This window comes from Eriocheir sinensis, chromosome 20, assembly GCF_024679095.1.
Source record: "Eriocheir sinensis breed Jianghai 21 chromosome 20, ASM2467909v1, whole genome shotgun sequence".
Lineage (NCBI taxonomy): Eukaryota > Metazoa > Arthropoda > Malacostraca > Decapoda > Varunidae > Eriocheir > Eriocheir sinensis.
In genome coordinates, this window is record NC_066528.1 from 2,354,215 (window position 1) to 2,365,643 (window position 11,429).

At 42.7% G+C, this 11,429-nt stretch overlaps 1 long non-coding RNA gene across 3 annotated transcripts; it reads left to right on the forward strand.

Annotated features, from left to right (window-relative positions):
• The first annotated feature begins 6,616 nt into the window (after window positions 1–6,616).
• On the forward strand, window positions 6,617–8,700 carry LOC127001092 (uncharacterized). Of its 3 annotated transcripts, XR_007754683.1 has the most exons (4): window positions 6,617–7,043; window positions 7,238–7,572; window positions 7,709–7,776; window positions 7,845–8,700. It is a non-coding gene; the product is annotated as an uncharacterized LOC127001092 (long non-coding RNA). The 3 variants fall into 3 exon arrangements; XR_007754682.1 differs by lacking the exon at window positions 7,709–7,776; XR_007754684.1 differs by lacking the exon at window positions 7,709–7,776 and having other exon boundaries at window positions 6,618–7,043; window positions 7,238–7,504.
• Window positions 8,701–11,429: the final 2,729 nt, after the last annotated feature.

The window sequence follows — 11,429 nt, forward strand, 5'->3', positions numbered from 1 at the left end:
ACGCATAAATAGGGAGACAGACAGATAGATAGATATAGACAGATTGGTAAATAGATGGATAGGTAAATACACAGACAGACAGATAGACGGACAAATAGATAGATAGATAGATAGATAGATAAATAGACAGCAACGAACAGAGTGAAGGCAACTGCACGAAACGGCTAGGGAAATATTGTAGCATTCAGGCCTCGGCGCAATTCACGAGCGGGGCAAGCGGCTGCACGTAACACTGGACGGGGAATCAATCTGCCCGCTGTTATGGATGACCAATTACACACAACGGGATGCAGCATTAGGTAACACTGAGGGGGTTTTCTTCTTTCCTTCTTTGTCGTCGTAGAACTAACCAGTCCTTTAACATCTCGCCGCCCAAGCACAGACGTTTGAGAAAGCTTTTCGTATAGGAGTTTTGAGCATTTCCTTGGGTAGCTTTATGACCCTGGCGGTGGTAGTTTGACCCTTCTTCTAGACCATGAGCCTAAAAAAGAACACTTATTAGAACCCTTCACCAGTCCAGCAGCCATATTCTTAAACATCTCGGCGCCCAAACACACACATTTGACAAGGCTTTCGTATATAGGAGTTTTGAGCATTTCCACGGGCAGTTTTATGATGCTAGTGATAGTTTGACAAGGCTTTGGCACCATGAACGTGATAAACACTCATGAGAACCGGACTAATCTGCTCTGTAGCCTTGGGAAATATTGGCTGTAGGCTTCCGTATAGGTTGTGTCAGTATTTCCAATGGGTAGTTTTATGAGCCGAGTGATAGTTTGACAAAGCGTCTGCACTATGAGCGTGAAAAGCACTCATGAGGACCCGAATAATCTCCTTTGTGGCCTTGGGAAATATTGGCTGTAGGGTTCCGTAGAGGTTGGTTAGTATTTCCAGTGGGTAGTTTTATGAGCCTGGTGATAGTTTGACAAGGCTTCTGCACTATGAACGTGAAAAGCACTCATGGGAACCCGAATAATCTGCTCTGTGGCCTTTGGGAAATATTGGCTCTAGGCTTCCGTAGAGGTTGTGTTAGTACTTCCAATGGGTAGTTTTATGAGCCTGGTGATAGTTTGACAAAGCGTCTGCCCCATGAAAATGAAAAGCACTCATGGGGACCGGCGTTGCCAGATTATCGTATCCACCATTGTACTTACCGTTTTAAGACGTTTAACTATAGGAAAAAGACACTAATAATTAAACCTTTCAACGGTAACTATAAATAAATGTAGTTCTTGGAGTGGAGGAGACAGTTTTGGGGTAGGAAATCGGAAAACATAAGAGGCTAAGTACGACAATCTGGTAACGCTGATGGGGACCCGACTAGACTCCTTTGTGGCCTTGGGAAATAGTCGTTGTGTGAGCCGAAAGTGTCTGAGAGTACGGGTCCAGCCTCCTGCCAGCTGTCGGGGTGTGTGGCGGCGGGGGGTAACCTGCCCGCCGCCGCCAGCATAGGTGAGGCTTTGTCAGGTAGGACAGCGAACACCTGGGAGTTTTTTTTTTGTGTGTGTGTTTGTAAGTGTGTTTGTGTGTTTTCGATTGCTAGGTAGAGTACACATGTTATTTAGTTGCTTTATCTATATCTTTCTATTTTTCTACCTCTCTTTTTTTCTATCTTTCTATTTATCTTTTTTATGTGTGTGTGTGTGTGTGTGTGTGTGTGTGTGTGTGTGTGTGTGTGTGTGAGAGAGAGAGAGAGAGAGAGAGAGAGAGAGAGAGAGAGAGAGAGAGAGAATTTTTCCAAACCGAATTCCATATGCTTGTAATGGTCAATAAACATCTATATCTGTCTATCTCTGCGTGTGTGTGTGTGTGTGTGTGTGTGTGTGTGTGTGTGTGTGTGTGTGTGTGTGTGTGTGTGTGTGTGCGCGTGTAATTCACTCCTCCCCTCTCCTCTAATTTTTTTTTTCATTCTGTTCCCAATTTTAGTGCAACCATTTTTCTTTCTTCTGCTTCCTCCCTCTCCCTCTCTCTCTATCTCTCCCTCCTTCTGTTGTTTATTGAAGCGGTGCCCAAACAGCCGGCGAGTCGCTCTAACGTATTGGTGACTGCTGTCCCTCCTGCCACGCGCGGGGAAAAATAACGAAGGACTGTCTGCGTGCTGGGCGGCGGGAAGAAGGCGGAGGGTGACGGATGATGCAAGGGGCTGAGGGGACCGAGGACGTTACAGGGCTAGACGATGCTGGTGTTCGGTCTGGACAGCTAATGTAAGGGAAGGACTTTGGCTTGTGAAGGTTATTGAATGTTGGGGAAGAGTGAAGAAAAGCCTGAGCTGTCTAAAACTTATAGATAGCAAACACAGCTTCAATGTTAGCTAAATGCAAGTGAAAATAAGAATACATTGATAGAGAAAGAATAGGAAAGACGTTGGCTTGTCGTAGTAAAGGGCTATTGGATGCTGGGAGGAGTGTGAAGAGGGGTTTGAGCGCTGTGAAACTTATAGAACACATCAGTTAGCTAAATACAAGTGAAAATAAGAATACATTGATCTAGAAAAAAAAGACGTTGGCCTGTTATGAGTGACGGTTATTGAATGTTGGTGAGGAGAGTGAAGAGAAGTCGTAAGAATCTGAAACATAGAAAACAAACACAGCTCTTCAGTTAGCTAAATACAAGTGAAAATGAGAATACTTTGACAGAGAAAGAATAGGAAAGACGTTGACTTGTCATAGTAAAGGGCTATTGGATGCTGGGAGGAGTGTGAAGATGAGTTTGAGCGCTGTGAATCCCTTAGAACACATAGTACAAGTGAAAATAAGAACACATTGATAGAGAAAAAATAGGAAGGACGTTGGCTTGTCAATGTAAACGGTTAGTGAATGTTGGGAGGAGTGTTAAGAGGAGCCTTAGCAGTGTAAAACATTAGATGAGATTAGGGTAGCCAACGAGGCCAAGAGCGATCCCAAGGGCTTCTTCAAATTGTACAGGACGAAAACAAGGGACAAAATTGGACCGTTGAAAACAAACACGGGCGAGCTCGTTGAGAATGGAGAAGATATGAGCTAAATGATGAATGACTATTTCCTCTCAGTTTTCACGCAGGAAAACCTAACAACCATTCCGGAGAGAGTTCAAATATATGAGGGTGACGAGAACGACAAGTTGAGGGATGTGATCATCACTAGGCAAGTAGTCCAGGATGAGATTGGTAGGTTGAAGAAAAACAAATCGCCGGGCCCAGACGAAGTATTCCCAAGGGTTCTGAAAGAGTGCAAGGAAGTCCTTAGTGGCCCTCTTGCCGATATCTTTAAGATGTCGGTAAATTCTGGGTATGTACCCAATCAATGGAAAGTAGCTAATGTGACGCCGATTTTCAAAAAGGGAGACAAGTCAGCCACCTCAAACTATCGCCCAATTAGCTTAACATCAGTTGTAGGAAAGATGTTAGAGTCAATTATAGCCAGGAGCATTCGGGACCATCTAGAAAAGCATAATTTAATTCATGATTCACAACATGGGTTCACAAAGGATAGGTCTTGCCTTACTAACCTGTTGTCCTTCTACACTAAAGTAATCGAGGCGGTTGACAGAGATGAAAACTATGACATATTATATCTAGATTTCAGTAAAGCGTTCGACAAAGTTCCTCATCACCGGCTATTACTAAAATTACAGGCTCATGGCGTAGATGGGAAAGTTTTGAACTGGATCAGGGCGTGGCTTAGTGGTAGGAAGCAGAGAGTGCAAATCAATGGTAGGAAATCTGAATGGGGCAGTGTTACGAGTGGAGTCCCACAGGGGTCGGTGCTGGGTCCTCTGCTTTTTATTATTTACATCAATGACTTGGACACAGGAATTAGTAGCGATGTCATTAAGTTCGCAGATGATACCAAGATCGGTAGAGTAATCCAATCAGACAGCGACGCTACCGTTCTCCAGGATGAGCTTGACAGACTATGATTGGGCGAGGAAGTGGCAGATGGAATTCAATGTCGGGAAGTGTAGCATTTTGAGCGTAGGTAGGAATAACCCCTTACACAATTACTCCTTAAATGACACTCCTCTAAGCAGGTCTGGGCGTGAGAGAGACTTAGGAGTCCTAGTGAGCGCTGACCTCCGTCCTAGGGCTCAATGCATTCAGGCTAAAAATCGGGCAAACAGAGTACTAGGTTTCATCTCAAGGAGCGTGAGCAATAGGAGCGCTGAAGTCATCCTCAAACTTTACTTAGCACTAGTTAGACCTCATTTCGATTATACAGTTCAGTTCTGGTCCCCCTACTATAGAATGGATATCAAGATGTTAGAATCTGTACAGAGGAGGATGACAAAGATGATTCAGGGGGTGAGAAACTTGCCTTATGAAGACAGGCTGAAGCAGTTAAATCTACACTCTCTAGAAAGGCGAAGGGTGCGAGGAGACTTGATCGAAGTTTATAAATGGATGAAGGGATTTAATAAAGGGGATGTCAATAAAATTTTGAGAGTGAAAGAACCAGGTAGGACGCGTGGAAATGGTTTTAAGTTAGACAAATTCAGATTCAACAAAGACATAGGCAAGAATTGGTTCACCAATAGAGTGGTGGACGAATGGAACAGGCTTGGGAGCCATGTTGTGGGTGCCAATACCATAGATACATTCAAGAAGAGGTTAGATAAAGCCATGGATGGTGAGGTAAGGTGGGGTTGAGTGTACAGGAGCTGCCTTGTATAGGCCAACCGGCCTCTTGCAGACTCCTTACGTTCTTATGTTCTTATGTAAAACACAGCTCCAAGGGCAAGCAAATACACGTAACAATAGCTATGCGTTAATAAGCAAAGGAAAAACGCTGGTTAGACAGAGTGAACGATAATTCTTTGCCCCACGAAGTCTGGAAGGGACAATAGAAAAATATGTTTATCTGTGTCGTATTGTAACGAGAACTCCAACAACTAAAAACGATGGTGATTTTTTTTAACGATAAAAGTTCAAGCAGAATCAGGCCTTTGTAAACACCAGGGGTGGATCAAATACAATTGTATTTGTATTTGAATTGTATTTAAATACAATTTTAATGTATTTGTATTTTTATCTGTATTTTGACATCCAGAGAAAAAAGTATTTTGTATTTGTATTTGTATTTTGGCACCCAGAAAAAAAGTATTTTGTATTTTTATTTGTATTTTGGCACCCAGAAAAAAAGTATTTTGTATTTGTATTTATATTTCGAGTCAAAACCATTTGAGGAGGATAAATACTGTTAAGGAAATATAAAAAGAAATAATGTTAAGCCGCGTTAAGGAGGAGGAGGAAACAGATTAAGGTTGAAGGCGAAGGAGGAAAGGATTAACGTCAGATCACGGGGAAAGCGGAGTAAGGAGAACATTAAGGTTGAAGGCGGAGGAGGAAAGGATTAACGTCAGATCACGGGGAAAGCGGAGTAAGGAGAACATTAAGGTTGAAGGCGGAGGAGGAAAGAAATTAAGGGTGGGGAGTAAGGAGGAAATTAACCTCAGGTCACATGGAGGAGGAGTAGGAGAGGATTTAGGGAGTTACTGAGGGATGGGTGGCTCGGAAGAAGGATCCGCCCGCAAAAATGTGTGACGTCACGGAAATGGGAGGCATAGGGGATGAGATGTGAGTGAAGACGACGAGAGACAGTAAACCGATCTACTGCCTTAACTTGGCAAATGCACTTCAGTCATCTATCAAAAAGAGGTTGCATCCATTTCTTGAGCGGACTGATGCCATTGCCGCAGCTGTCATGGGCCCCAGGTTTAAGCTGGCATGGATGCCATGTAAGAAAATGCTAAAGGAAAAGGTTTCCAAGATTGTGGACCTAATTATTTCCGAATCAACTCAGTCGACCTTGAAGAAGAAAACATTTCAAGAGAGTGTTTTGCCTACATGCCTCCAGCTGGGCAAATGATGGCAAGTGCATCAACAAATGACACTACAGTGGTGAAGGCAGAACTTGAAACGTACCTAGAAGAAGGTGTTTTGCCTTTTGATGTCAATCCACTGAGGTACTTGCGTGATGCAAAAAGCTTCAAAAATTTGAAGCACTTTGCCAAGAATATTCTAGGGTGCTGTGCAACAACATGGACGCCCCGGGAAGCATGTCACATCCACGAACATAAAAAAAAGTTCCCGCAGAGAAATTAAACAGCTGTCGTGATGATAACAGAAAAAGAGCAAAGGGCGGGAGGCGAGGGGGATGAAAGGGATGGAGGGAGATGAAGGGGAGGGAGAATGGAAAGGAAAGGAGGCTGATGAAGAAGTTTGAAAGAAATATATGTATAGAGAGCAAAGATGAAAGAAAGGGAGAAATAGAATGAAATAAAGAAGAGAAAAATAGAGGAACAGACGACTAAAGAGAAGTGGCAGCCCAATACAAATGTTAGGAAATTTTAGTGGGCCGTCCTCGTGAGTCAACACGCTCACTGGTGTTCTCCCTCAGCAGGTGTGTGAATTCAATGTACCTGAAAGACGTTAATTGGTGAACCAATTCTTACTATGTAAAATCAATCAATCAGTCAATCAGAGAAAGAAAATATAATTAAAAAGATAAATTGGAAGTAAGAAAGAAAAGGGAAAAGGATGCTGCGCCGGAAGCCGCGGCGAGGATTCCTTATGATGCTTGTGCGCGTCCCCGAGGCCCATCGGTCCTTCATCCAAGAACCGATAAACGCGGTGACCGGCGCCTTCACGGCATTTATGATTAATATTATAATCCAGTCTGGTAGTTTTAAGAAGCGAGTTCTTGCATCCGCCCTATTCGAATCGGCGGGGCGGTGGAGCGCCAGCGAGCCCAAGGTCTCCCAGGCGAGCATGGCAGGACTGGAGGGCTCCCGGCAGGGCGCCTCGGCGTCCATCGGGACCCCGACGGAGGTGCCGGAGATCTTTCGGCTACAACGCCGGGCAGGTGGGGCTCGTTAGCCGTGGTAGGCAATCTGCCTAGGAGAGCAAACTCCGAACAACAAACCCGGGCAGGTGGGGTTCGTTAGCCGTGGTAGGCAATTCACCTAGGAGAGCAAACTCCGAACAATAAACCCGGGCAGGTGGGGTTCGTTAGCCGTGGTAGGCAATTCACCTAGGAGAGCAAACTCCGAACAATAAACCCGGGCAGGTGGAGTTCGTTAGCCGTGGTAGGCAATTCACCTAGGAGAGCAAACTCCGAACAATAAACCCGGGCAGGTGGAGGTCGTTAGTGAAAGCAATTCATCTAGGAGAGCAAACTCCGATTACAAACCCGGGCAGGTGGAGGTCGTTAGCGAAAGCAGTTCACCTAGGAGAGCAAACTCCGATTACAAACCCGGGCAGGTGGAGGTCGTTAGCGAAAGCAGTTCACCTAGGAGAGCAAACTCCGATTACAAACCCGGGCAGGTGAGGTTCGTTAGCCGTGGTAGGCAATTCACCTAGGAGAGCAAACTCCGAACATAAAACCCGGGCAGGTTGGGCTCGTGAGCCGTCATAGGTAATACACCTAGGAGAGCAAACTCCGAACATAAAACCCGGGCAGGTTGGGCTCGTGAGCCGTCATAGGTAATACACCTAGGAGAGCAAACTCCGAACATAAAACCCGGGCAGGTTGGGCTCGTGAGCCGTCATAGGTAATACACCTAGGAGAGCAAACTCCGAACATAAAACCCGGGCAGGTTGGGCTCGTGAGCCGTCATAGGTAATACACCTAGGAGAGCAAACTCCATACACAAAACCCGGGCAGGTGGAGCTCGTCAGCCGTGGTGGGCAGTCTGCCTAGGAGAGCAAACTCCGAACAATAAACCCGGATAGGTGGAGCTCGTCAGCCGTGGTGGGCAGTCTGCCTAGGAGAGCAAACTCCGAACAATAAACCCGGGCAGGTGGAGCTCGTCAGCCGTGGTGGGCAGTCTGCCTAGGAGAGTAAACTCCGAACAATAGACCCGGGCAGGTGGAGCTCGTCAGCCGTGGTAGGCAGTCTGCCTAGGAGAGCAAACTCCGAACAATAAACCCGGGCAGGTGGAGCTCGTCAGCCGTGACAGGCTGTCTGCCTAGGAGAGCAAACTCCGAACAATAAACCGGGGCTTGTGGTGCTCGTTAGATGTCGTAGACAATCCACGTGATGGGAACACCAAAGAAAAGGAAAATAAAAAGGAACACCAGAAAAAGGAAAATATAGTAACAAAACATCAAGAAAATAAAATAAAAAACACAGATCATCCACCTTCAGGCCCTAACATCTCCAAAATTATGGGTGAGTCTTTTCTGGGGAGAAAGAGGCTCATCCAGACCAAAGAACATCAAAAAGGGATGATATAGAAAGGAACACCAAAAAAATGGGAAAAAGAGAAAAAAACATCGTAAAAGAAAAGTAACAACAATAACAGAACAACGTCAAGAAAAGTAACATACAAAGAAACATCATCCACCATTCGGCCCCAAACCAACATCACCAAAATCATGGGTGGGTCTCTTCTGGGAGGAAAGCGGCTCACCCAGACCAACGAAGAACATCAACAAGAGGATGATATGAAATAAAAGAACATTAAAAAACACAAAGAAAAGAAATAAGAAGAAACAGAACAGAAAAAAAACATCGGAAAAGAAAAAACAAGAAGAAAAACACATCAAAAGAAAAATATAAGAAACATCATCCACCTTTCGACCCCTAACTAACATCACCAAAATTATGGGTGGGTCTCTTCTGGGAGGAAAGCGGCTCACCCAGACCAATGAACATCAACAAGAGGATGATATGAAATAAAAGAACATCAAAAAAGAAAAACAACAGCAAGAAAACAAAGAAAAAGATAAAGAAAAGAAAAGAAAAAAGAAACAAATAGAAAAAAAATAACACCAAAATAAAATAAAACAAAAACAAAAAAAATAATCCAAATAAATAAATAAATAAACAAATACAGAATACAGTAAAATTAACGAACTAACTAACTAATTCAAACTGTCTAACTATTAAACTACCTATCTAACTACCTATCTAACTAAGGGTACTATTGGACTACCTATTAACTAACTAACTATCAAATCATCTAACGATCGAACATGTATTTGTCTGACTCTTTATCTATTTATCTGCATGGCTATCTATCATTATGTTTATCTATCCATCTTTTTTTTTCAGTTAAGGAAGCAGCTCAAGGGCAAAAGTAGATAAATAAATAAAAAATCCGCATAAATAAAATAAGTTCTATCTCTATATTTTCTATTTGTTTATTTGTTTATCTTATTTGTTCATCTTATTTATTTGTTTACTTATCTAGTCCGTCATCAGTCATGGTCAGTTCTACCCACACGTTTTCCTGCCACAATTTTTTTTTCTCATTGTGTAGTCCTTAGTTCCGGTCCGACCTTGAGCTGGAAGGGAAGGACGGGGGCAGGGAGGCAAGAAGAGGGAGGGAGGGAGGGGGGAGGTAGGACAGAGTAATAGGAAGAATTTGGATTATTATGGTTTCCCCCCCTCCCCCTCTGCAGCCAAAAAATAAAACGAAGAAAAGCGTCAAGTAAAAAAAAATAATAATAAATGGTAACTAACAATGATAAAGAGTTTGCTAAAAAAAAAATGGAAATCGATGAGATAAAGACTTGGCAGTTTTTTTTTTTTTTTTTTAACACAGAAGACAGAAAGCTCAAGGACCAAAATAAGAGGATACAGAAAAAAAAGATCGCTACGTCGCTGCTCCCCAATCTTTATCCTTTTGATTATCTGTGTCTTGGATGTGGCAGAGTAAGAGACTTTGTATAACTTCTGATATTTGTACTCTTCCGGGTTTACCCCATTCACGGTGCTCAATAATGATGATAACAGTATAGCAGCAAGTAGTACGCTGTAGCTAGCGAGGCGGCACCTTTTAGCACTTCAGTTTCCGTCACAACCTTACGGCACATTTCTTAAACTTCGTCGAGCGTTTGAAACTCATTCTCCGCTCTCTATTGTTACGTACATTACAGAGAGAGAGAGAGAGAGAGAGAGAGAGAGAGAGAGAGAGAGAGAGAGAGAGAGAGAGAGAGAGAGAGAGAGAGAGAGAGAGAGAGAGAGAGAGAGAGAGAGAGAGAGAATAGCAGGGGTGAGGAAAGAGTGGGAAAACGCGTTTCAGTCCTGATTAAGTGTGTGTGTGTGTGTGTGTGTGTGTGTGTGTGTGTGTCCTTGAAAAAGAACAACCTTTTTTTTTCAGTCAAGTTCAGCCTTAACACAGAGGCGGCCATTTCGATGACTACGCAGAAGATGTTGAAGAAAAAAAAAAAAAGAACCAAAACAGAGAATAACTGACGACCAGTTTCAGTGATCACTTGACTCGGGTCTCCAAGCGCTGCAAGACCTTGGCTGAGAGAGAGAGAGAGAGAGAGAGAGAGAGAGAGAGAGAGAGAGAGAGAGAGAGAGAGAGAGAGAGAGAGAGAGAGAGAGAGAGAGAGAGAGAGAGAGAGAGAGAGAGAGAGAGAGAGAGAGAGAGAGAGAGAGAGAGAGAGAGAGAGAGAGAGAGAGAGAGAGAGAGAGAGAGAGAGAGAGAGAGAGAGTATATGTGTGTTAACCATTGCACTTAGCCATGACACCAAAGGAAGAAAACTGAAGGTACAGTTAAAGGCGGGTGCATAGGTACGCTATTCTTCTTACGCTATCTTCTCACGTAGTTGACTTCTCTTTCGGCCACCTCTTCGGACTCTTTACAGGAGAAGCGAGTAGCGGGCTTTTTTTTATTGTTGTTTCCTTTTTGTGTGCCCTTGTGCTGTCTCCTTTGCTGAAAAAAAAAATAGCTGTGTGTGGCTGCGGTAGGTACTCATCTCCGCACCGTTGACCCTTTGAGCCTGTGGTAGGCAAGAACCTGTTAGTTACCTGCACCATCTGAGAGGGTGTTTAGTAAGGCCGGCAATTTTTACACTCCTAAGCGAGCAAAACTCGGCCCGGAAACCTTCCGGGCATTAATGATGATAAAATGCAATTATGATGTGAAGTGTAAACTTGTGAAAAAAGTATCTTTATATTTTTTGTATAATTTCAGGAGTATTTTTATCTGTATCTTTGAAATCTGGAATAGGAGTATTTGTATTTTTATTTGTATTTTTAGATTCAGGAATAGAAGTATTTGTATTTGTATTTTTAGATTCAGGAATAAAAGTATTTGTATTTGTATTTGTATTTTTGGAATCCCGAACAAAAGTATTTGTATTTGTATTTGTATTTTTAGATTCAGGAATAGAAGTATTTGTATTTGTATTTGTATTTTTAGATTCAGGAATAGAAGAATTTGTATTTGTATTTTTAGATTCAGGAATAGAAGTATTTGTATTTTTATTTGTATTTTTAGATTCAGGAATAGAAGTATTTGTATTTTTATTTGTATTTTTAGATTCAGGAATAGAAGTATTTGTATTTTTATTTGTATTTTTAGATTCAGGAATATAAGTATTTGTATTTTTATTTGTATTTTTAGATTCAGGAATAGAAGTATTTGTATTTGTATTTGTATTTTTAGATTCAGGAATAAAAGTATTTGTATTTGTATTTGTATTTTTGGAATCCCGA